General features: G+C 33.2%; 1 protein-coding gene and 1 long non-coding RNA gene across 2 annotated transcripts in view; one reads left to right on the top strand and one right to left on the bottom strand.

Annotated features, from left to right (window-relative positions):
* The window catches only part of LOC141393480 (uncharacterized), a 328,761-nt gene that overhangs the window by 7,443 nt on the left and 295,459 nt on the right, over positions 1–25,859 (bottom strand). The window lies entirely within an intron of this gene.
* sick (sickie) overlaps positions 8,660–25,859 on the top strand; it is a 317,157-nt gene continuing 299,957 nt past the window's right edge. Inside the window, exon 1 of the mRNA XM_073966463.1 lies at positions 8,660–9,635. The gene's annotated coding sequence lies outside the window, so the exon portion shown is untranslated. The remainder of the gene's footprint in view (positions 9,636–25,859) is intronic.

Below are 25,859 nucleotides of genomic sequence, written 5' to 3'. Positions count from 1 at the left end.
TTGTAATTCAGCGCCATTTTTGCTTAAAGAGAAGTGAACATTTTACAACTTTTTTGTGTACGGGAACGCTTTTTCGGCTAAAATGTGTAAAAGTGGCAAAAATTTTAAAAACTTTTAAGTTCTGGAACAAAGCTATAATGAGTAGCGCTTTTTTAAGATTTTTTTCTTATTATCAGAAATGAAAGCGCTACAACTTTTACGCGCAATAACCGAAATTAGTATCTCGAACAGATTTGAGAATGACATTTTTTCGCAATCCATGTACCAAAAATCGTTCGTGTAGCTTAAACATTTTTTCAATTTTTTTCGATGGAAAACTAAAAAATATTGTCCTTTCCTCATATACCCTTTCTAGCCTAAAGGCTGAGGGTAACAAGGTGAAAGAGGCATTTTCAAACAATGACATGCTCTGCAGAGTTGTATATTACATTCCAGCGAATAAATGAAAACATTAAGAAAAAATTGAAAAAATGATTGTCAATTAATAATTTTTTTATTTCAAGTCGTTCCTGTTCTGTTTATGCTACTTTCCTAGGGAAAAGCATGTGGAGTACTTAGAGGACTCAACATTTTTCACCTACAAATTTCCAAATATTTCATCATTTCGCATTTGGATTCCTATTTTTGTTGATTTTTATTTCATTTCATACTATTTCCCTCTAGAATGGAAATAGAATGTTTAGTATTTATGTGCAAAAACTATGAAAGTATGCTACGAAATGTCACCTTGGACAAGTCAAGAAGTAAGGTCCTGTATTGCAAATTTTTGTTAGGAAAGTGGTAGGGATAAGATTCGAAAATACCAGCCACTAATTTATTGTGTTCTTTTTAACAACATTTTATATGGGAAATTAATATAAGTTTATTATTTCTGATTATAATTGAAGTGTATCTATTATTATGAGCAGCAAATCTACTGCCCTTAGATGAAACATTACTTAAAAATAATTCATTTTAATTGAAACTTAGGTTGATTGTTGATTGCTATACGTGTATGACATTGGGGTGTAAGGAAAAGCATATTTTCACATTCTCTCTTTCAATAAATATAAGCGTTCTGTTGAACTTTGAAGAAAAATGTACTAGGTGTATCTATTATTTTGAGCAGGTGTGTATATTTGCCTTGCCTATTTGTGTCTCGATTGATTCAAAGAAATAAAAAAACAATCTGTTGCATAGGGCATGATGTGGGACATGGTACAACTATACAAGGTATAAGGAATACCCAGCTGATCGAACTTTGTTCTAATATCAGTGTCAAATTCCATACGACATTTTGTTTTGTTATTTCTATTTTCGTTGAACATTAGGGATATATTTTTGAAGATAAAATACCGTTCAGAAAAAAAACTATTTACACTTCCATATCAATGACATATAACATCAGATATGCGCTTTTTCAGAAAATGCAGCTAACATTTTTAGTCACAGCTATGGTGGTGTCCAACATGGTGGTTGTGCATCCATTCACTCACACAATAACAACATTGTCTCCGTCCCCAGCAAACCAAATGTCTGATGTCCGACAAGTCTGAACAATTTCGGAAGCAAAGTCGTTCAGATTTCGTTACGATTTCTAAACGATTTTTCGGACAGGAAATAGTTCAGATTTTGTACAGATTTCGTTCCGATTTCGGAACGAATGTCGGAAAGAAATTTCCTTTCCGAATTTCCCAAGGATTTTCTTCAGATTTCGTTAAGAAATCGGACCGAAATCGATCCGATGTCGCTCCGACATTTCGTTCCGAAATTATGTCAACCACTTCATACAACTTTCGTTAAGATATCGTTACGATTTCGGATGTATCGTCCGAATTTTGTTCCGATTTCGTTACGATTGGTTTGCTGGGTCGTTTGTCAGTGCCGTGGCACAATAATACAGGCACTACACCAAATTATTGTCATTGTTATTGACATTGTGCATGTGGAGTTATGATTTCACAACATCCTTCGATGCAGTCCACACGGAGTTATGAAAAATGCACTCCGTTGGATACAATTTATAAGCTGTTGCTTTAGAGATCCCTAAAAAAAAGAAAACGAAAAAAACAGTTGGTTGACCCCTACCCATCGCTGGCGAAATCATTTATTCTAAAAATAAGAGAGAGTGTATACATTTCTAAGAATTTGTTATAAAATAAAGAAATAAAAACTTAAGTTGCGAACATTTTTGTGGTAATTTACGAGGCGGAAATTTTTAATGGAGTGTAGTTTGAGTCGAAAGCTGAACTAGTGATGGGAAGGCAACATAAAAAACATTTAGGATGACGAAGCAAAATCAGTTGCGCTTGGATTAAATGGAGAACGGAGGAAGTACACTCAATTGTGATTGAATTTAATGGAAACTTTTTTTAATTTATGTTTATATAATAAAGTTCTTTGTATTCTTGTTTTACACAAATAATGAATGCATTTATTTTATTTATTTATAATTATTTATTTATTCTGGGATATTTCGCAATAGTTTGCATTTGTACTGCATCTTTAGATTGATTAAAAAAGCAATCCGAAGAGTTCCTTTAAATTCAATCCAAAAGACTACATAAAAAGTTGTGATTTGGTTCGAAAACGGAGTGCATCTTAAGGCCGCGGCACATACGGTCCGTTTAGGGACACGTTGGGACACGCGTTGTCCCAAAACAGTTAAATTATGTTTAACTTTAATGCGTCAGCAATATTGTTGTTTTTCAAAAAACTTGGCATCATTTACATTTTTTTCATGTGGTTGTTGTACCGCGACGCTCAACGCATCGTATGTGGAGAGCGCTTTAGCTGTGTGCTGTGGAAGCAAAATGGAGTGCATCCTAGCTGTGCGCTCTCTTGTAACATTCGTAAGTGAATTCATAGGAAAAGATGTACTCCAACGGCAAATGTACTGTACACTTGTAGTGATTCAACTACATCCGCGGATGCAAACTTTTTGCTGGGCTTCTTATTCCACCACTCAGAACAAACAGTATCTAAATAATTTCGCATAGAAACCTTTTAATTCGCGATAGAGAAACGGCAGCACAACATTTGTTAATATGCGTGGTATTTTGTTAAATTAAAAAAATAATAAAGCCCAATAAACATGTATTTGTTATTCTAAAAATGTTTGAACCGTTTCCAATTTCTGTATGTACGATATTATGAGATATTGTCTGTTCCAGTATTGCAAGGAAAAAATTTTATCATAGTAAAAAATAGTAGCTCCTTGCAGGTTCTGGAACAGAGCAATAGTGTCTTAAAACATTTGGTCTGTAAGTAAGTATCTACGAAATTTTACTATTCTTTCGATAACATAAAGGAAAATTTGTTATCGTAGTAACAAATTGTAGATTCTTGCTGGTTCTGGAACAGGCATATAATGTAATATCATCTGGAATCGATTAGATTTTATTTGATGTTTAAGCAATGGAATCGACAGTTGAAATCGAGTAAACTTACTATAAGATTATATAAAATCTTAATTATAAGGTGATGCAATAAAAAAGCTTACGCACAAAGTCATTTGAAAATTATTCTATATTAGCTTTTTTGACAAACTTTTAAAGTCACTATAAACAGATATATAACTGAAAATAAGCTTTGGAACCACAAAACATTACCAAAATGGCATAACCTATTATTTTCTAATATCATTACATTACATATCATTTTATATCACATATAATTTTATTTTATACATATACATTTATCAATTAAAAGTGGTTTGTGCAGGACCTTTTTCAATATTTAAATGGTATAAAAGTTATTGTAGTCAATAATAGACACAAGCCATTCATTTGTGCAACAGGAAATAATTTTTTTAAGATTTTTTTTTCATTTCATAGTATTTTTTTTTTTCAAAAAAAAAAAAAGCTAAACTTGTAAATGTTTTTTATATAGAATAAACGTTATTTAAGTCATAAACAGTCAAAAGTTCATTCATTCCTACAGGAAATCATTTTTGAGAAAACAGGTTAAAAAGTCATAACACTAAAATGCATATTTATACAATGTTTTAACAATTCGCGAGTTATGAAACCTCAATTTCAAGCATTGGAAAACATGTTTGCATATTTCCGTATGCACACTCTTTAGTAAAAATATTAGGAAATAGAAGAATTTCTTTCTATGAAATCAGAATGTGAGCATCGCCAGAGTAGGAAATACAGTAAATAAAGATATCAAATGTCACAAACAGTTGCACTAATATGACACGAATGAATACTTTAGGTGTGGGGTTGAGATTCCAGGGGTGGATTCGCATAGACATTATTTCAATTTGTTTTTTATTTCTAAAGCTGAATTTAATTGCATGTTGACACCTTTTCTAAGAGTTTTTTTTTGTTTTATCTGCGTGACTTAATTGGGTGAAACACGCAACCACTATTTGTCATAAACTGTCAATTTTACAAAAGAGATGGGGTGGGCGGCTTCATACCCAAATATTATTCACCTTACACCTTGACAGACATGTTTTACTTTTATAAGCATTTATGTATTTATCTTCGTAGTTGTTTGCGCATTGACAAATATTATGCAGAATTATGTTTGATTTGCTGGCACGATATTTTTTCCAACGACAGAAAAGTTACAGCATGGAGAAGATAATTTGCTTTAAAATGCAAAAATATGCGGTTTAATATTCCTTTTTTATGTTCGTCATCGTCCACTTATGAAGACTGTCGTATAATTTGACTAAATTATTTACAAATGCTTTCTATTGTGCGGACAACAAACATTAATTACACTGTGCAACATTTTTGAGCAAATCGTGAGGAAACAACTTCTGGCGAGCATTTTTTGAAAGTAGAACCCACGTAGACGAAAACCATATTTGGGCTTTGTTTTCATAGATCGGGTTCTGATTTTATGACCTCATGTAAACATGGTTAAATATTCACTGTTTAAAGTAAATCGGGGTTATATTGCTGAAACTAATACGAATCTTGTTTTGACCTCTGCAGCAAACTTGTAGATGAGAACAAGAAGAACATGTTTGGAGGTGTAGCGAACTAGAAAAATTGCTCTTATTGCTTTAAATTTTACAATATATCTAAAAGTTTCATCGTTTGTATATATTCCGCAACGTACATATGTATCTCCAAAACTGTTAAATTTTTCTTAATGGTATCTTTGGGGAAAATATTCACTGGAATGTAATTCACAATTCTACACAACATTTTATTGTTGTAAAATGCCCTTATCATGCTGTTTCTAGCAAATTTTTCAACGACAATTTGATAAATATATCAACAATTCATTTTCATCTCCAATATGAGAATAAACAGCCAGTGTGAACATTGTTTCAAATATGCTTTGTAGAAGGTATGATATGAAATACCACTTAAACCACGGGAAATAAGCATTTTAGAGGTTCTGAAGAATTGCAGGGCACATTATTTGCACAATTTTGCGAAAGGTTACTTGGTTCAACTGCCAAGAGTTTAGCTGCTATTGACCGGATTTGCAGAAATTATGTAAACTTTGCTATATTTTGACAATTTTGATGCTCTAGATGAATTTTTCCTAGTTTATAAGTTTGACATATAATTTCTACTACTTTAGAGCTACAATATTGCTGAAGACTGCAAACCAAAATTCTAATTAGTTTCTTAGATAAAGACCCTATCATTGGAAATAAGGCTCGTTTTAGCTCGGTTTGTATGAAGCCATAAAATCCAAACCCGATCTAAGCACACAAAAAAAAGTCTATGGTTTTTGTAGTCTCAATATGTACTTTTAGAAAATGTCCACTTGAAGTTGTTTGCATTTCCAGTGTTGCACAGTGTTATTCACAAAGATATGAATGAGTGTTGGATTAAAATTTTAAGCTGCGAAAACATGTGAGAGCCATTTTAATATTGAATAACGTGCTATGAGTGTAATTATAATTTTTTATGATGTTTGCGTACAGGTAACATAACGTTATGGACCCTCATATCTTCGAAAAAAATTAAAGCTCATGAAAGGACGAAAACATTTTGGGTAACACACACATTATTGAATATAGCCATGTTAAAGAAGGGAAATTATATATGTATATTAAATACATACTTGTATTCAAATATTAGTTAAAGCTACCCAGCAAACCAATCGTACCGACATCGTAACGAAATCGGAACAAAATTCGGACGATACGTCCGATATCTGATCCGAAATCGTAACAATATCTTAAAGAAATTTGTATGAAGTGGTTGACATAATTTTGGAACGAAATGTCGGAGCGACATCGGATCGATTTCGGTCCGATTTCGTAACGAAATCTGAAGAAAATCCTTGGGAAATTCGAAAAGGAAATTTCTTTTTGACATTCGTTCCGAAATCGGAACGAAATCGGTACAAAATCTGAACTATTTCCTCTCCGTTAAATCGTTTAGAAATCGGAACGAAATCTGAACGGCTTTGCTTCCGAAATTGTTCAGACGTGTCGGACATCAGACTTTTGGTTTGCTGGGTAATTACACTAAATATACACAAGTATGCCAATTCCACTGCCGATCGTCTGTATAAAAAGAAATGCACACATGTTCATATACATTTTTATTCAAGTTTGATACATTTTGCTTTGCGGAAATTCCAGATTTAAATAGCTTTAAAATAACAATATCCCATCCGTATATCAATGTATGTATGCATATACATACATATATATGTACGTTCTACTTATCAATGAATCTGGATTCATTTGCATTAATGAGTGTTGCCAGTAGAACGTGTGTGGAATATTACACAAAAAGGGATGTAAACCATACGCACAATAAAAAGGAGCCATAAAGAAGAAAACAAAAGCAAACTGAAATATTTTTGCATATTTTTCGCATTGTGACGTTTTATGTTCGAAAGGTAAATAAAAACATCTGATGTTGATAGAAAAAAATTCCACTGGAATTGTATGTTATGGGTATGTATGCAAAAGTTGTAGCCTAAAATATATCGCATCTTGTGGCACCGGATAATTCTCTTTATTATCGAAATGTTATAAATGTACATTGTTTTTAAATAATAGCTTCATGCAATCAACTTTGATTCTAAATGTTCTCACAAACATCCCTGAAGGGACAAGGGAGACTTATCTCATATCAATGAGTACACCCCGATTCATATTGTGTCAATGATAGATTCTATATAGTATAACTAAATATTGTAGTCCAGGGGCTCAATTCTGTTTCTATGAAAATGTGAAATGAAAACTTTTATAAAGCAGAAAACTGTCAAATGAAAAAAAATTATAAAGAAAATATTTTTCATTTCAAATTTTCATAGAACAAGAATCCAACCCCAGATATCCTAACTGTTGACTTGTCTAACAACAACGGGGTTTTTTTTAAATATCAGGGGCAGTATTTGTATTCAGTTTCTAAAAATCAATACAACCTTCATAAAGCAACAAGTTTTACTAGCCAAACCTCCCATCAGTCCCACAGCAGTTTCGGCCATTCTTCAGCATGACAAATCAGGCAAATTTAAAATCCATTAACACATCCTTTGTGTATCATAATTACTCAATGGTCCTTTATAGACAAATTTCCGTTAATAGAGCAGACTGAAGTTGTTCATGTGGCTGGAAGCTGCATACGCAGACAAAGGCTTGTTCAGGAAGACGGAGGACAAATACAGCCAACAAAATGTTAAACAAAAAAAAATCGTGACGGTAGAATCTTTCTGTCTGGTTTCATGATTGCCTTTGTCCATATTGCTATGTTGAGTTGGATGAAGTTGTTTGTGTGTTTAAATAACAGGCCACATTCGCGTCGACATATGCGAAATCGATAAGTGAGCTTTATCTAAAATGCATGTAAATCCTGTGAAAAATGCAAGTTGCGGTTTTTGTCCATAAAAATTTTTGAAAGCGTTATTCTGTTACAGCGCACAGTGGGTATAGGTGTATTGAATTTTCCAACATAAAACATTACAGTAATCCGAGTCATATGTATAGCTGAAAACACATCCAACGTTTGGGTAAAGTTTTGTGTCGTTTTGGCCGTTTTTACACTGTTCGGTATGATGCCGAAAAATTCAAATTCATTTGAAATAAATGCCGGCAAACATATCAACGCTGGACTTTGGTGTCGGCGTCGCCCTGTTGTTGTGTTTTCTCAACGCCCAACACAAAACTTTAATCAAACGTTGGATGTGTTTTCAGTTAATGAGTCTTACTTGTACACATGCATTTTTTGACAATAAATGCTTAAAGATTATTTTTAGTTAAAACTATGGATCTTTAGAGATGATAAGAAAGAAATATGATTAAGAAATATTCCATTTCATGAAGTCTATTTGAAATGTTTAATGAGTTGTATTATGGTTGTCTCTAATTTTTAGTAATAACTAATTTTCAATTATTTAATTAGTGTTAAACTTGATAGACGGTATATTTAATTTATTTAAAATTTCGTAATTATCGAATGCATTTGTTATTAAATACCAGTACTGAAATATCGTTATTTTTCACCATATTTTATAATATTCGAACATATGTACATATGGAACTATCCTTCAAATTATGTATGAATTTCGTTCCACATTTGTTTCATTTCTTGAAGAGAATCTCAAATAAGAGAATGGTCTCACGAAAACAAGCAACAACAGAAACACAATGAAAACGAAACAGGATATTTTGGGGGAAAAGGAACAAGTGCCTGCATTAAGAGAATCCTTAGATAGAAAACCGGTCGGTCTTTTAGGCTTTAGTTCCGTTTTGTTGACAGCGTGGACAGGTTGTGAAGTCGGAAACAAGCGTATTGATACTTATACATTACGTCGTGTGTAAGAACGGATGAAGGATATCAAATTAAACACACAAACACAACATCGAACCCTTATCCGCCGTAAATTGTATCTATGCCGCCTTTGCGATACGTTTGCCAAGGAAAATAAATTAAGCAATAAATTGTGAAAAATTGTCAGTGCTAGTGGAAAAGTAAACATGATCTCAAAGTATTTAAATGAAAGTAATGGAATGCGGCTCAATTACCAAAGTTAACAGCACAGTGTACACTTGATGAAAATAGGAAAATGTTTAAAAGAGGAAAAGCAGTTTGTTAAAGTGATTGTGCCATATTACAATGCATAGAATGTCCGGTGTTGAAGACTGTTGTCGAATGGACAACAGTTCGTTCTTGTTTTGTAAAGCGACATGAAAGGATCCATCAGGATATACAACAACACCCCTTTGTTGTCTAAGGCAGTCATGGTATCTGATTATGTGTCAGTATGTGTGTATGTTTGTGGTGGAATAAAATGCTGTTAACTGCCTTTTTAAATTAATGGCTTTTTAATAGCTAGTGTTACAGAAATTATCGTTGTTGTTTTTGTTGTTATGTGGCTTGTTTCCCCCTCTGTGAAGGTAAAACACAATTTGTTTATTACTAAAGTGCAATATCCGCCATTTTAAACGTCCGCCCGAGCATTCAGTCAATGAAAAAGCCCCAAGTGATTTATAGCCTGTTTGTTTGATACGGCACTGCTACTTGCAACATAATGTCACACATATGTATGTACGTACATACATGTTGTTTTTTGCAATAAATTACATTCAACAGAGGGTTTCATACATATATTATTGCTTTATAATAGACCCAACAATGGATTACCGTTCGAGTTATATTGAATGCTGATTTCCCACACAAATGGATTACCCGATTGGAATATACCTTTTAGAACTGGTAAGAATTTTTTTCCAAAATATGTAAAAGTTTTTTTCTGTTTTTTGTTTATTTTCGACCTTTGATTTTTAAAATTTATTCTTTTGATTTTAGTTCGGCTTTAGGTCCTTGTAATAAAACAACGAAATTTTGTTTTATTTTTATTATTTATTTCCAATATTTCGGCCGTCTCCGACAGTCATCATCGGGGATCTTTTATAAAAAACAAACGTAAAACATTAATTACGAAAATGTTTTAACAAAAATACATAACAATAATTCACTTTTGGTATTATTAAAAAAAAAATCAGTTGTCAAGTCTCCATCACAGTACTGTCCAACTGAAGCATTTCTTAATTTTTGATGTTTTTGTATGACATTTCGATATATTTGTGCACAGTGTTCTGTGTCGGAATGCTTAAAAACAACAACAACAATATGATCTTAACCTACAGCATAACAAAGAGTGGTTCATAAACAAAACAGGAACAGACATACCAACCAATGTGGGCATGGCACACGTATCAGCACAGCTGATGCACCGCGAGCTTTCAAAAAAGTTGTAATTGAAACACACACAATTAAAAAACAAAAATTTAAACGAAAAATTATGAACTTTTGTAAACTTCTCATTGAACTTTTTTTTCTTTGCTTACCTTTATACTTCGAGCTGACGATTGATGTTTGGGTATAAAAAGTTTCTTGTTGAAGAGGTTATTGAAAAATAACTTCGGTGGAGAATATCCACAAACAAGAAACAAGGGAACTGATGAGATCCAGTGGCGTGGATCGAAACTATAGTATTCCCTGCCTTACCCCTTGGCGAACAATGCCAAATCTTTTCCACTAATAAAATAGTTGTTTTAAAATATTAAAACAACAACAATGGGATTAAGCCAGACTATTTTGAAAAAAAAAACAAAATTTTGTAATAATGCGTTTATTAATATCTGCCTAACAAAATTTTGTTGAAAAAATTGGGTGAATCGCTTTAGTTTTGGAAAACATTTTTGACATTTCACTGAACTGGTTTTTGTTGTAGTTGTTGGTTGATGCATTTACCTGTTAATTGTGCCATGCTCTAGGGCCAACATTTTCTCTCCCAACGACTACAACAACTTTTCTGCATTCAGACGTTACAAAGCAGAGAACAATAAAATAATTATGAAGCTTTTCGATTTAAACTTAATCAATGAATCAGACAAAAACAGGTTAATAAACATAACGTCGGTAGCACCTAGAATAAATGGGCTACCAAAAAAGGAGGATACTCCCATACGTCCTATTTGTTCCAGCATTAACTCTCCAACATATGCCCTATCCAAATACATGTCCAATATTTTAAGAACATTAACCAAGGAACCAAGGATTCAATATACAATGTAAAAGATGCTATGGAATTCAAGGCAAGGATTAACGACCAACACATTGATGACGATGAATTTTTGATATCCTTTAATGTAGTATCTTTATTTCCAAGTATACCGGTAAATTTGGCTATAAATAGGAACACACAAATATCCCAATGAACATATTTATTGAAATGTTGACGATTTGTATCAAAGATTCGAGATACTTTCTATATAACGACAAAGTGTATGAACAACAAAAAGGAATGCCAATAGAGTCACCCATTTCAAAAATTGTAGCAGATATAGTTATGGAACATAGCCTCGATGAAACAATAAAAACTTTAAACGTAGTTCCAATAATGCTAACAAAATATGTCAACGAAATACACTTTCGGCACTAAATAAATTTAAGAAACAAATTAAATTCACAATGGAACGTGAATCACGTAATAAATTATCATATCTTGATGCAGAGATACATTGACATGGTAATCGTCTACTTTTAGATTGGTACCAAAAACCTACTTCTTCTGGGAGAATCATAAATTTTCACTCGAAGCATCCAAGAAGAATCAAAATAAATACGGGAACTACCTTCATAAACCGAGTTTTGAACATTAGTGACCGAAAAATCCTCGCAAAAAATGAAGAAAAGATCCGGAAAATCCTTAAAATTAATGACTTTCCAAAACATACAATTAATGATTTACTGAAACAAGTGAAAACAAAAAACTCAGAACTAAGAGAAAGATGCGAAAAACGTATAAAAGATCCACATATGTTCCTGGGAACGGAACGTTTTTCGGGCCTACTTTGTATAATAAATATCTATGTCAAATCACACTAAAGAGCACCAGTACTAACAAGAAGCTTTTTACAAAATTAAAAATTTCAAACGACGATAAATCAACTGTAGTCAACCAAATAAAATGCAATGGTACTGAGTTCAACACATGTGAAAAGAAAACAGACTAAGAACCAGAGTTCGTTCACATAAATCCAACCAAAAGGCCAAACACAAACCGCTGGGAAAAAAGACAGCCCTCGCGGCACATTGTTCTTTAACGGGCCATACTCCGAATTTGCAAGATGTTAAAATACTTAGTCTAGAGAATAACTACAAACGTAGATACATGCTGGAAATGTTGCACATAATAAATGTTCCCACACAAAAAAGGTTGAATTACAAATTCGACACAGAACACTGTGCACAAATGTATCGAAATGTCATACAAAAACATCAAAAATTAAGAAAATCTTCAGTTGAACAACGACAGTGATGGAGAATTAACAACTAATTAGGTCTGTACGATAACCCAAAATTTGTACAAATTCATACTGAATGCTCTTCGATAACAAAATTATCCAGCAAAAGAGAGCGAGTTTGGAGAGTTCTGTGACTGAGAACTTGCAAATTTTTTGCTGGGAAAATTTGTCCCGCAAAAATTTGCAAGTCTGATCAGCTGACTTTTAATCAGCTGTTCAATGTAAACAACAACTGGAAATGTTAACATTTTTGTCTAAGAAAATATCACAATTTCGCATTTTTTTAGATTTTAAAGCGCTGTGGATAGGATTACTGCTTTAAATAAGTCAAATGCAATTTTAAAATTTATGTTTTCGTTGCATTTGGTTTAAAATATCAAAAGAAACAAAAACAATTTCCATACATTTTTGGAAACAGCTGACTTTCTTGCAAGTGTTTGCAAAATGTTGTTCGATAACTTTCTGAAAATTTTCTTGCTTGAGAGAGTAAAATTCACTGAGAAAGGTTGCTGGAACTGACTGAGTAATTTTTGCTGGGAAAGTTATCGTACACACCTATTGTTGACATGGCGGTTTTACAGATTCAAAAGAAAACTCGGAAATCGACGAATAGTCGATTATAATGGATTTTCTGCGGTTATGAAAAAGTCGAAAGTCGAGTTTTAAGACAACTGAAATAATCGCCAGACCGAAAAATCGCAGTTTTAGTTTTAGACCAAAATCGAAAAGTCGAAAAATCGATTATTGCTTTCCATTCCCTATCCCTAGGAGGTAAATGGACAACTACTTTCACTGCAGGGTATGATCATCAACAGAAGTTAAAAAAGGCGTAACCCCGATACATTTTTGCAAACCCCTACAATACATACCATGGATACCGGTATACGAATAAAGGCATATTTAAAAAATTAGAGTTGGGCAATCTAGTTCCCAGAGCGGATCGATCTTTCTTGTTCCTTTTCCCAAAAGCTACTAGTTCCTTAATATAGTTCCAAATAATTCAGAGGCATATATTGTTCAACGAATCTTTCTCTTTCGTCGTTATTTTTGTTTCCTTCTTTCTAAATAGTTCCGAGAGCGAAATGTTTTTATGGCTTGGTGGATGAATTGACATACAACGAAATAAATTGAAGCGAATAAACAGCAACGCAGAAAGATCGACGTAGGCGTTAAATTAAAGGAACGAGAAGAACTAACGGAACTATATAAACGCAAAAGCTAGATATAGTTCCAAAAGTTTCTTGTCCGGAATAGTACCTTGGAACTAGTTCGTTCCGGCCGTACACAACTCTACAAAAAACCATACAACAATTTTATATCTTTCTTCAACACAATAATTTAAAAAAATACATTCGTGCCAATTTGTTAAGTTTAAATAAACACTGTGCATTTCAATGCCGGAAATATATCGATATAAAATATGTGTGACTTTACTATAAATGTTTTCGTAAAGAACAAAGTATCCCTTTTTATTTAATTCTTACACAGGTGTAAGAAAAACAGCTAAGAATACTCACACTCCAAGACATTCTTTTTCCAAATATCAACTCATATATTTTCTACGGGTTTATGTTGCGATAAAATGAAAAACCCACTACACAGAAAGCAAATTGAATTTGGAGGCGTTATTTTTTAACGTATTCCTCGACAAGAAACACGTGCAAATATTAAGACGCCTCCACTAAGCGTATACTCAACGATTTCAATTTCGTTTCACACCGTCATCAAGAAACAACATTTTTGGGCCCAGCCAATTGGCATTCGTCATATGACAGACTATAAAAATATTTTATGTCCTCATATTGCATAAAGCTCTCTTGTGAATTCACAGGCTGCCACCCATCATTACTGAGAAGAAGATGGAGTTTTGTGCGACAAAGAATTCATTTATCCAATTTTCAAGGTAAACATTAAACAATTCACTTTAAAGACGACTTCCTCACGAGGAAAGAATGTAAAATTGGTACATTCATTCAGCACACATTCAATGATACAGAATTGAAGTACGAATGAATCATTCAAAATTTATATTTGTCAAAATGTTCGTAAATTTGGCTCTTAGCGTAGATGACTCACGATGTATGCAGTTACAAAGTATCTCGTCTTTTATATCTATAAGTAATTTCAATAGAAAATTCATTGCATTGGCTAATTCATATCGAGTGGGAAGAATTGGATTTCTAAAATGACTCACATGTAATTACATACATATGTTTGTAAGTACATATGGCTCGTTTACTCAAGGCTTTCGCAACTCAAAAAAATATATTTTGAGGAAAACGTTTTTTGTATCTCGAAATACAAAATTTCTAGAGCTAAACTAAGATAATTACATATCTACTTCATCGCTGGCGGGGAATTTTCTACGCAAAATCCTTAATGGAATTTAAACATACATATATGAAAATATTATTGAGATACTATTGTGCTATCAGTAACGTAACCACTCATGTAAATGAGTTACAACTACCTCACATATCATTAACCCAATCCCTGCGAAGGTTTTGTGAAAAAATTCATATTTCTTCACTTTATCCTGCTTTTAGGACAAGAATTGGAACCCGAATGACCGAAATATAGAAGCAAATAGACAGCTGTAATGCTTTACTGTTAGAAAATACTAATATTAATATAAATATGTTCAATATGTAGATTTTTTCTTCCAAAAAGTAAAATAACACAAGTGGTTCCATATGGAACCACCGCAGTGATTGGGATAACTTGTGGCACATTGTGAAGACGGATGCTAAATCAAGAAAATATGTGCATTTTTATACCCTCAGCCTTTAGGCTATGAAGGGTATATACACTTTCATACGGGCAAAATGTGCCTCATCGAAATAATGGTTTTAGACCCCAAGTATGTTTGGACGAAATGTGTTTCAGACAATTTGGAGTCGATTGAGCAATGTCCGTCCGTCTGTCTGTCTGTCTGGCTGGCTGGAGCGCACGATAACTCTCGAAGGGATGAACCGATTCGGTTCAAATTTTGGCTTTCGTAATATTTTGCCCAAACTTAGTTTAAGTTCGAAGATGAGCTATATCGGTCCACTCCTTCCGGTACCTCCCCCACAAAAGTTCGGAAATGTTCGGAAAATTTGTGCGCACGATAACTCTTGAAGGGAGTAACCGATTTGGTCCATACTTTGCCCATCGTGGAGCGTGTACCAGACTTAGATCAGGTTTTAATATGGACTCAATCGGTCCACTCCATCAGGTACCTCCCACACAAAAATTTGGAAAAGTTCAGTTTAGGACCATCTCTCGAATCGCTTTGATTTTTGCTTTAGCTACTTGTATTCACTGCCCTCCATACGACGGTATAAGTTTCATCAGGGGCAAGTCCATACTTCCTGAGAAAATAGCCTGAAAGTTGCAAAAACCCCTATGACACCGTGTGAGGAGGTTGGAGGGCAAAATAACTCTCGAACAGGTCTGCCGATTCGGTCCAAAGTTTGGCCTTAGTAATATTTTGTCCAAACATAGTTTAAGTTCGAAGATAAGCCATATCGGTCCACTCCTTCAGGTACCTCCCCCAAAAAAGTTCAAAAATGTTCGGAAAAATTGTGCGTACGATAACTCTCGAAGAGAGTGGCCGAATTGGACCATACTTTACACATCCTAATATATCTACCAGATATAGATCAGGTTCAAATATGGACTATATTTGTCCACTCCATCCGGTACCTCCCACACAAAATTTCGGATACATGTTCACTTTAAGACCTGCTTTCGAATCACTTTGATTTTTGTTGAAGCAACTTGCATTCGCTGCCTCAATTGCGATGGTAAAAGTTGTTTCAGGGGCAAGTCCATACTTCTTGAGCAAACAGCCCGAAGGGTGTAAAAACCCCCTATGGCACCATATGTAGTGGCTGGAGATCCACTTTCATAATGGTCAATGTCAATCCATTCCTTTTTGTATCTCCTCCGCAAAACGCTTGATCTTTAATCATAATCAACATTTTCGTCGGTTCAAACGCCCAAAATTTTTAAAACCCCCTAAATACATACGTTTTTTGGGAAAAAAAGTTTCGTGTTGTTGGTAATTATTGTTGACCTGTTGTATGTTAATTTGAAGTTATTGTTCGGCTTAAGGTCAGTGAAAAGACTTGTTGGTTTTTGTTTATAAGCTTTTTATTCCAATATTTCGGTTGACATCGTCAACCATCTTCAGGGATAAACTACAATTAAAAACGCAAATTAACATTGGAAAACAAATATTTTTAACACAAAATTACATTAAATGAGAAAAGCCACTGGCTTCTTCTGCCGTTTGAGCTGAACTAAATAAAAAACTAAGTATTTTCTTTTTGTCTTGAGTGCTTTTGTACTAAATGTCTATATATGTGTGCACAGTGGTCAATATCGGATTTATAATTCATTCTGACGTTATTGGGTGTATTTATTATGTGCAACATTTCTAAGGTAAATCGCCTTTTATAATTATTCTCCTGTGTCAATATATTTACATCTTTTAAATTTGGCGTATGTCCAGTTGAAATACAATGTGCTGCTAGGGCCGTCTTTTGTTCCAAAGGTTTGTCCGTTTTTTGATCCGACTTATGTCCGGATAGTCTAGTTTTTAATTTTGTTTTCGTTGTACCAACATATACCTTCTGGCATATGTTAGTTCCGTCTCCATTACATTTGATTTGGTAAACTATGTTGCACTTGTCTTCTTTTTTCACCTTAGATTTTGTTTTACTGAATAGGTTGTTGACGTTGTTGTTCGTTTTTAGTGCTAGCTGGTAGTCGTCCTTGTTGTAAATATTGGAGGTTTTTAACCTATCTGAAAAACCCGGTATATACGTTATCGATTTGTATGTTTTTTCCTTTTTGTCTTCTTTTTCAGTCTTTTGCTTTTCTTTCGTATATTTTATCAATTCTTCAATGGTTTTGTGTGGAAAATCGTTTTTAGATAAAATGTTGTATATCTTTTGCTCATTTGCTAGGTGGAAACTTTCGTCACTTATGCTTAATATCCTATTAATAAAGTTTGTAGCGGTGTTTATTTTGACTTGTCGTGGGTGCTTAGAATAGAAATTTATTAGACGTCCTGTTGCTGTCGGCTTTTGATACCAATCAAGTGATAATTTGTTTCCTCGTCGAATTATAATTGCGTCCAAGTACGGTAGTTTCTGGTTTTCTTCCAGTTCATGTGTGAATTGAATGTTGTTTTGTAATTCGTTTGACAAAAACATTCAATTCACACATGAACTGGAAGAAAACCAGAAACTACCGTACTTGGACGCAATTATAATTCGACGAGGAAACAAATTATCACTTGATTGGTATCAAAAGCCGACAGCAACAGGACGTCTAATAAATTTCTATTCTAAGCACCCACGACAAGTCAAAATAAACACCGCTACAAACTTTATTAATAGGATATTAAGCATAAGTGACGAAAGTTTCCACCTAGCAAATGAGCAAAAGATATACAACATTTTATCTAAAAACGATTTTCCACACAAAACCATTGAAGAATTGATAAAATATACGAAAGAAAAGCAAAAGACTGAAAAAGAAGACAAAAAGGAAAAAACATACAAATCGATAACGTATATACCGGGTTTTTCAGATAGGTTAAAAACCTCCAATATTTACAACAAGGACGACTACCAGCTAGCACTAAAAACGAACAACAACGTCAACAACCTATTCAGTAAAACAAAATCTAAGGTGAAAAAAGAAGACAAGTGCAACATAGTTTACCAAATCAAATGTAATGGAGACGGAACTAACATATGCCAGAAGGTATATGTTGGTACAACGAAAACAAAATTAAAAACTAGACTATCCGGACATAAGTCGGATCAAAAAACGGACAAACCTTTGGAACAAAAGACGGCCCTAGCAGCACATTGTATTTCAACTGGACATACGCCAAATTTAAAAGATGTAAATATATTGACACAGGAGAATAATTATAAAAGGCGATTTACCTTAGAAATGTTGCACATAATAAATACACCCAATAACGTCAGAATGAATTATAAATCCGATATTGACCACTGTGCACACATATATAGACATTTAGTACAAAAGCACTCAAGACAAAAAGAAAATACTTAGTTTTTTATTTAGTTCAGCTCAAACGGCAGAAGAAGCCAGTGGCTTTTCTCATTTAATGTAATTTTGTGTTAAAAATATTTGTTTTCCAATGTTAATTTGCGTTTTTAATTGTAGTTTATCCCTGAAGATGGTTGACGATGTCAACCGAAATATTGGAATAAAAAGCTTATAAACAAAAACCAACAAGTCTTTTCACTGACCTTAAGCCGAACAATAACTTCAAAAAAAAAAAAAAAAAAAAAGTTTCAATATATTCGGCAAAGCCGACTGATACTTTTTTACTAGTTTTAATTTGGAGTACATATAATGTACAATGTCGGCCAAAAACTAAAGCACCCCTAAGTGCATTTTTAAATGGTATTTTTTTAAGAAAACAAAAATGTAAATTTTTTTTTATTTTTCTTTTTATTTATTTACACCTTTATTATTGGAAAATACAAAGATAGCAATTCAGAATTTAATAAACAAAAGTTAAAATTCAAAAAACATTTTAGTTCGCAAATATAAGCGGACAAAACTAAGAGTGCCAAAAATGGTTCTCATCGAGCTACCGCCTCCAAATTTTAAACGTAGGTTTATAACAAGCCAAAAAGATAGAAAAAACATTTTTAGTGGATGTAGGTCCATATTAGGGTATAGCTCCCATAGGAAGGTACCGCTCGATTTGTGGTATTTTGACGATTTTGGCCAAATTAACCAATCGATTTGGATGTTTTTTTGCATTTTGTGTTCTGAGTGGATAAACTACCTCCTTGCAAAAAATATTCAATATAGGTCCACGTTTAGGTATAGCCACCATATAAATGTACCCTCAGATTTTCGGTATTTTGACAATTTTAGCGAAATTTTCCAACTGATTTGGCTGTAATTTTGCATTTTGAGTTCTAAGTGAACCAAATACTTCCATGCAAAAAATGGTCAATATCGGTCTACGTTTAGGTATAGCCCCCATATAAACGTACCTCCCGATTTTCGAAATTTTGACGATTTTACCCACATTTTCCAACCATTTTGGCTGTAACTTGGCATTTTGAGTTCTGAGTGAGCAAAATACCTCCCTGCCAAAAATGTTTAGTATAGGTCCAAGTTTAGGCATAGCTCCCATATAAACGTACCTCCCGATTTTCGGAATTTTGACGATTTTACGGGCGTGGTGTAAGAGTAGCAGATGGGGGCAGCTGGACTTTTTTTAATCGTAAACTAGAGACTTTCCCCTGCATTTTACACAAAATTTCGTGACTCACAAATGCTCACAACATTAGTAAAACTCAACATAAATTTGAAGTAATTATATTAAAAATTATTATTAAGAATTTATTTTTAATGAAGTTAGGAAAAGAACTATGAATTTGTTTTTTCGTAAAAACATTGTCAATACCATCACCTATAACTTTCATTTTGAAAATTGCACATTTACCTCTCCAATTTTTTATAATTTTACTCATAACCTACGAATGCTTTGCGGATGTATATTTCGTTTTTAAGGCCTCACATACAAATCACAACTTTTTTGACTTAACTTGACGTATAACCGCTGTAAATTTACAAAAATAAGGCTGGATGTTAAAAATTTGATATGTTTAGAGAATATTTATTTCAATTGAAATAAAATTTGTCGCCATCAATTTTTCGATTTTTGTCCACGGGCGGAACCACTGTGCGGGGTACACACCGACAGTCAAAACTGACAGTCAACGTACTTTTAGAACAATTTGGCAAATAAAAGCATTTGTTTAGCTAAAAATATTTGGAATACAATATGTCAAATATTATTGAAAGATTAGGGACTTGGATATTATCGAAATAGACCGCGATAACTGTGATTCCAAAACAATTCGACAGAAGTTCTCCTTTCCTTATAATTGTATTTTCCAATAATATATAAATAAATAAAAAGAAAAATGCAAAAATACAACTTTGTTTTCTTAAAAAATTACCATTTTAAAAAAATGTACTGAGGAGGTGCTTCAGACATTAAACTCGATTAACGTTATAAAAAGTTATTAAAAGCATTAGCATTTCAATTTTGTAAACAAAAACATCTTAAATTAGTTTCTTATATGGAAAACATATTTTGTTTTGATATATTAATAATTGGAATTTTTTAAATATTCATTTTGGCGAGAGAGAGAGAGAGCAAATTTATATTATAAAAATAAAAATAACTTTTTGAAAGAATATTTTAAGCAACATTAAGAAAACCATCAAAAAAATATGTTCAACAGGATGATGATAATAATGACCCAACGCAATGACTGTAATTTGAAACACGCCGTAACAAAAGTTTGAATCAAAACTTCTCCCATTCTAAGCTGTACATAGTAGTAAAACAAGGTCATCACATGAACAAGGCCATAATGGGGATGAGCTCGGAACAACACTGTCATGTTAAAAAGGCCCGGTATTAGCAAATAATCTTAATGATAATCAAATAAAGCAACCCACATCGACTAGAGAAACGAAAACGACAAGACAAATCTAATAACCATCCTTGGCGGTTTTACCAAACCTCCCTCCCTATACTATACCACAGATAGATAGCAGCGTCAATGATGAAGAGAATAACGGAGGGTGGTTTCTAGATAAAATGTGTTTTAATTTTTGTTATTAAACTTGAAGAAAGTCCCATTACCTTTTTGTTAGGTAAAAACTTTCTTCTCTTTGTAGTAAAAACTACTTGCCACATCTTAAGGAAACATCCCCCTTGTTATAAGACACACAGATACATACGGTTTGGGTGTAGTTGAATTTTTACATCAAAAATTAAATTCCATTTTAAAGTTTCGCTGTTGTTCCTTCAAATCAATTCGGTCTAGACCAACTGAAAGGATCAAGAATATTTGTTCGAATTTTTTTGTAGGGCTGCTTCCTGATAAACATTTTCAATGAATGAAAATTGTTGTCAATAACATTCGGATATATTTTATACACACAAAGTGGAGATTCATTTCTGTCAACTCCTTGCTTCTCATGTGTGTGTGCGGTATGAGGATAAGAGGATTACAGTAATTGTTGTAAATTGACGATTATGTTTTATGTTTTCGGTTTATGTAATGTTTTGAAAAGCAGCCTGTCTCAAAATGCGATATAACACTTCCAACAACAAACATAGATTATCCTTCATAAACCAAATAGAGGGGTGATATTCTGTCTAATATGGCCACCCAAGGTTATAAACATCTCATTAAATTCAACGTATCTTTAACTTTAAATAAATATGGAATAACAATTTCATTTCATGGGATGTTATTAAAAATATGTAGATTTTCATTTAGGAACTATTTAATATTATTAAGGTTGTGAAGGAGCAAAGCATTGACTTGAACCAAACAATCTACCCTAATAACCATCACATGTATTTATTACATTTTGTTTCGTAATAAATAAACGCATAAACTATATTTATATTTTTTGCCTATTAATTCTGGAAAGATAGGGTATATGCTCATTAACCAATGTGCAACTTTTTATCTAAACGAATTTCCTATAGAGAGTGTCACACTCTCCTGTTATATAGGCTGCAACATAAACCCTACTTATGAAACAGGGACAATTGAGAGAGGACGAAAACAGTTTTAATTCTTATTAGTACAGTTACAAGTGATAAACTCTGGTTTAAAACACAAAGTCAGGATACCTGATAAAATGTAACAAGATGCATATGTTTTAGATAGATTTCGTTTGAAATTTCGGGAACATTATTTTTCTAAAAATAATTCAGCTTGGAACTATAAATTTATTTTAATATACATACATGTGTATGTATGTATGTATGTATGTATGTATGTATGTATGTATTTTTTGAAAGCATAACACACATTTTGAAGATACTCGGACAGACATTTTTGATTGTCTCACGATTTCACATTCACAAGACTTGTCAATTGAGAAGGAGTGTTGATGCTTTGGGGTATATTGCCAAGCCAGGAAAATGTCGTTGGTGGTTTGTGTGGTGAGTGTTATTTTACGGTTATGATGATTGACGACATTTTCGAGCCAATGAGGGATGCAATGCCATAACTTTTGATTATATATTATATCATTGCCTAAACGCTGCCTATACTGGAACTGGCCACGACGATTGCAATGTCATTATATTCCATTTTATTTAGTTACAAAAATGATAAATGTTCTGCTATTTTGACAATAAAGATTAATTGTTCATTGACACAAGAAATTGAGGAAGAATTTTGTTATAAATAGACAAAAGAATGTTAGTCTGTAAGCATCTGTTTTTATACTCTCAGATCTCAAAACCTTAGCTGGATAAAATAAGTTATCATCATAGCAACGGAGTAGTTATTGTAGTGAAGCCGTTCACCAAAGATTAAAATACAGTCGGACCTCGATTATCCGTAATGGTCAGGACCGGAGGCATTACGGATGATCGATTTACCCGGATAATGCTTTTATGCAGTTTTTGAACATACTTTTAGGTAAAAATGGCATAATATTGTACAATAATATGAAAATCTGCAATTTTTATTAAATTTTTTACGGTAATCCACCAAAACTTTAGAAGGTTACATAATATCATCATCAGATTCATCTGAATTGACTTTGTCCCATGGTTTTTGTGATACCATAAATACACAAATTATGTAATACGGGAGAATTTCCAGTTTTCGTCTGTTTACCTTTTATTTGCTTAATCAAATTAATTGGAAAGTGTGTTTTTACTCCCTGGTAGTGAAGTTTATACCGAAAAATAGAAGAAATGCAAAAAAGTCCAACATTTCTTTTCTATCACGGATAATGGAGGTTCCCGGATAATCGATTCACGGATAATCGAGGTTAAACTGTATTTAATTTGGTGTTTCTGAATCCTTCTCATGATAGAAATTAGGTGCCCACACACCTAGGAGCAGTAACCACATATGCCCAAACTTTTAATTTAGCATACCTAAATTATTAATGAAGTAACAATCACACACATCACCACAAAAGAAGACCGGAATCCGATTGAGATCGAGGTAGTTAAAACTTTCTCAGGGTCTTTCGCAAACAAACCCACGACATTCATTTTTTACTTGAACCCAAACATCAATATTTACTCTTTTAAATACTTATATTCACCTTCATATAAAAAGTGGAACACATTAATAAAGCCAAAACAAACTATTTTGTGGTGGCATGAGCGGAGGAAGAGAACTTTTATATTTTACGGCTGTTATTGCAACTCCACAGTGATTTTCTACAACATTAACATGTTAAGTATAAAAGCAATAAAGTCATTTAGGTCGAGCAGAAAATAGCGGCTGTTGCCAATGTTCTTAGAGAACATGACCACAACAAAATTGTGGACAACGGGCATGAATGTAAAGGAAAGGGTAGGTGTAATGAAACAGCGTTCTTGACGCATGTACAAACATACATACATAAAATAACAACCCTACAATAACAATAAACATTGTTCAGCACAGAGGTCATAATAATTAGAGAAGGGGAAAATAATTTCAGTTCAAGCTAACATAAGTCAATTAGATGCTAGTACTACTTGAAGTATTCACACTGTGGATGATGTGGATTAAAACAATGCGTGAGGAATTTCTTATTAGGAGCACACGAACTGTATTCACACAAAGTATATTTTTGGGATTAATTACTAAATTTCGTACCATTTCCGCTGCCTGATACAACAGCCCTAGTTGTTGTTTTTGATTATTTATCATTCGACTGGTCGATGTTTTCCATCGATTTTACTGGGGATTTTTTGTTGTTCGTTAGCAATAATAGTGTTATTTTTATTTATTTTTCCTTGACCAACAAATAAATTGCAAAGAAACCCCATAACAATTTTGGCAGCAAACCATTTGCAAACATTTTGTTAGTCGATAGTTCTGACCATTGATCAACCCCCACATTGGCTTATTGTCAAGGGGAGAGACTTTATGACATTGGCGTCAAGTCTGCATCGTTTTGCAATTTGCACTTTACAAATAAAGGAGTGATATCTAAACACCCACACAAACACCCCATCTTGTTGGCTGATGTCAGTCGGAGGAACATCACCCACACTACAACCACCTTTGAACTTGAAACAAACAACGTTCAACACAATCACACTAACTCCGTAGACGATAAAATTTTCCATTCATTTCCAAATTTTCCATTTTTGTTTTATGGCCTTTGGCAAAATTGTATTAGCAAAGAGCAGAACTTGGTATGTGGAAACTCTTGTGTGTAGTCATGGCCATGGACACAAGATCTCCCAAATTCTTTGAATAATATAGAGGGGTCCAACAACATTTTGGTATTGCAACGAATATATTGAGCAATCATTATTTTTTTATTGTTTTAAAAAATAAAAAATTATATATGTGTGTAATTATGAATTAAAATAATCACAAAGTTTATTTCGCTCTTGAATATACTTTGACAAAAGTTCATATTACTACAAACTGATTGGTATTTTAACATAACAGCTAAAAGCTATCCATCCCTTCCACAATATGTTTACCCGCCTTAATAAACACATCCGTCAATACATTTATGCGATCCAATCTAAAGGCTTTCATTAATTGTACGTCATTGCTAACTAAATTATCGCCTCATGTGGCAACAAATGCTGCATGAATTTTAATGCTCGTTGGTTAAATTTTAGACGAAAAATATTTTCAGCTCTCTTAATTTCACGATTCTGAAGATGAGTATACATTTTGAAGAATTTTTGAGTCGGAGTTCTGTGCTGGCGTAATCCAAATGAAATTTGAAGGATACAGATTTAGTAACGGAGGCACTCGGGCACTTATGAACGACCAATGGTGTGAATTGCTTTTTATATTCTTAAATTTTTCGAGATTAATCAACATTTTCCAAAATATGTATTTACCTTAATATAAACCTAATTTTCAGAACTGATATATTGATAGATTTAAAAAGTCGGTTTTTTGCAAAAAATAGTTGATCGACTTATTTAAGACAAGCAACGAAGTAAAAATAAAAAAAACTAATCTTAAAGTTCAACAATAACCAAAACCAATACCGACCAATAACAAGTTGTCAAATAAATGTTTTCGAAATGCAATGGCGGTTCCAAAATACCCCATCACTCCCACGTCATCGGGTTCTTCCGAAAACAATCAAATAAATATATTTGTGTTTATTTCAGCTCGAGTCTAGCGAAGGTAGGGAAGACAATAGCTTCAGTTGTCACCAAACAATTTAACTTCATCAGTTCTTTTTACCGCCGACTCTGTATCGATAAAAAGGTCAATAAGCACATCCAGCAAATTAAACACAATGAGAAATTTGCTGCAAGGCCCCAAAGCTGGTTACCCCAAGGTCTTCTTTGATAAAAGTGTAAAGCAAAATCTTGCAGCAAATTTCTCATTGTGCTTAATTTGTTGCAGCTTAAATAAACACAAAGATGAAATATTCTGCATCCAACAATACGTAAGTTTATATGATGCTACAACAGCAATAAATACCCCAAGTTTTCGGTAAATACTCATGTCAGCAACTCATGTCATTTTATGAATTTTATGATTAACTACAAATAAGTTTAAACAATAGTAGGTATAGGATATCACTTCTATGAGGGTTACCC

Source organism: Musca autumnalis, unplaced genomic scaffold (genome assembly GCF_047663935.1).
Source record: "Musca autumnalis isolate F117 unplaced genomic scaffold, ASM4766393v1 scaffold_2, whole genome shotgun sequence".
In the NCBI taxonomy this organism is placed as follows: domain Eukaryota; kingdom Metazoa; phylum Arthropoda; class Insecta; order Diptera; family Muscidae; genus Musca; species Musca autumnalis.
Note: the sequence above shows the minus strand (reverse complement) of the source record. Positions and strands in the feature narration are given on the sequence as shown.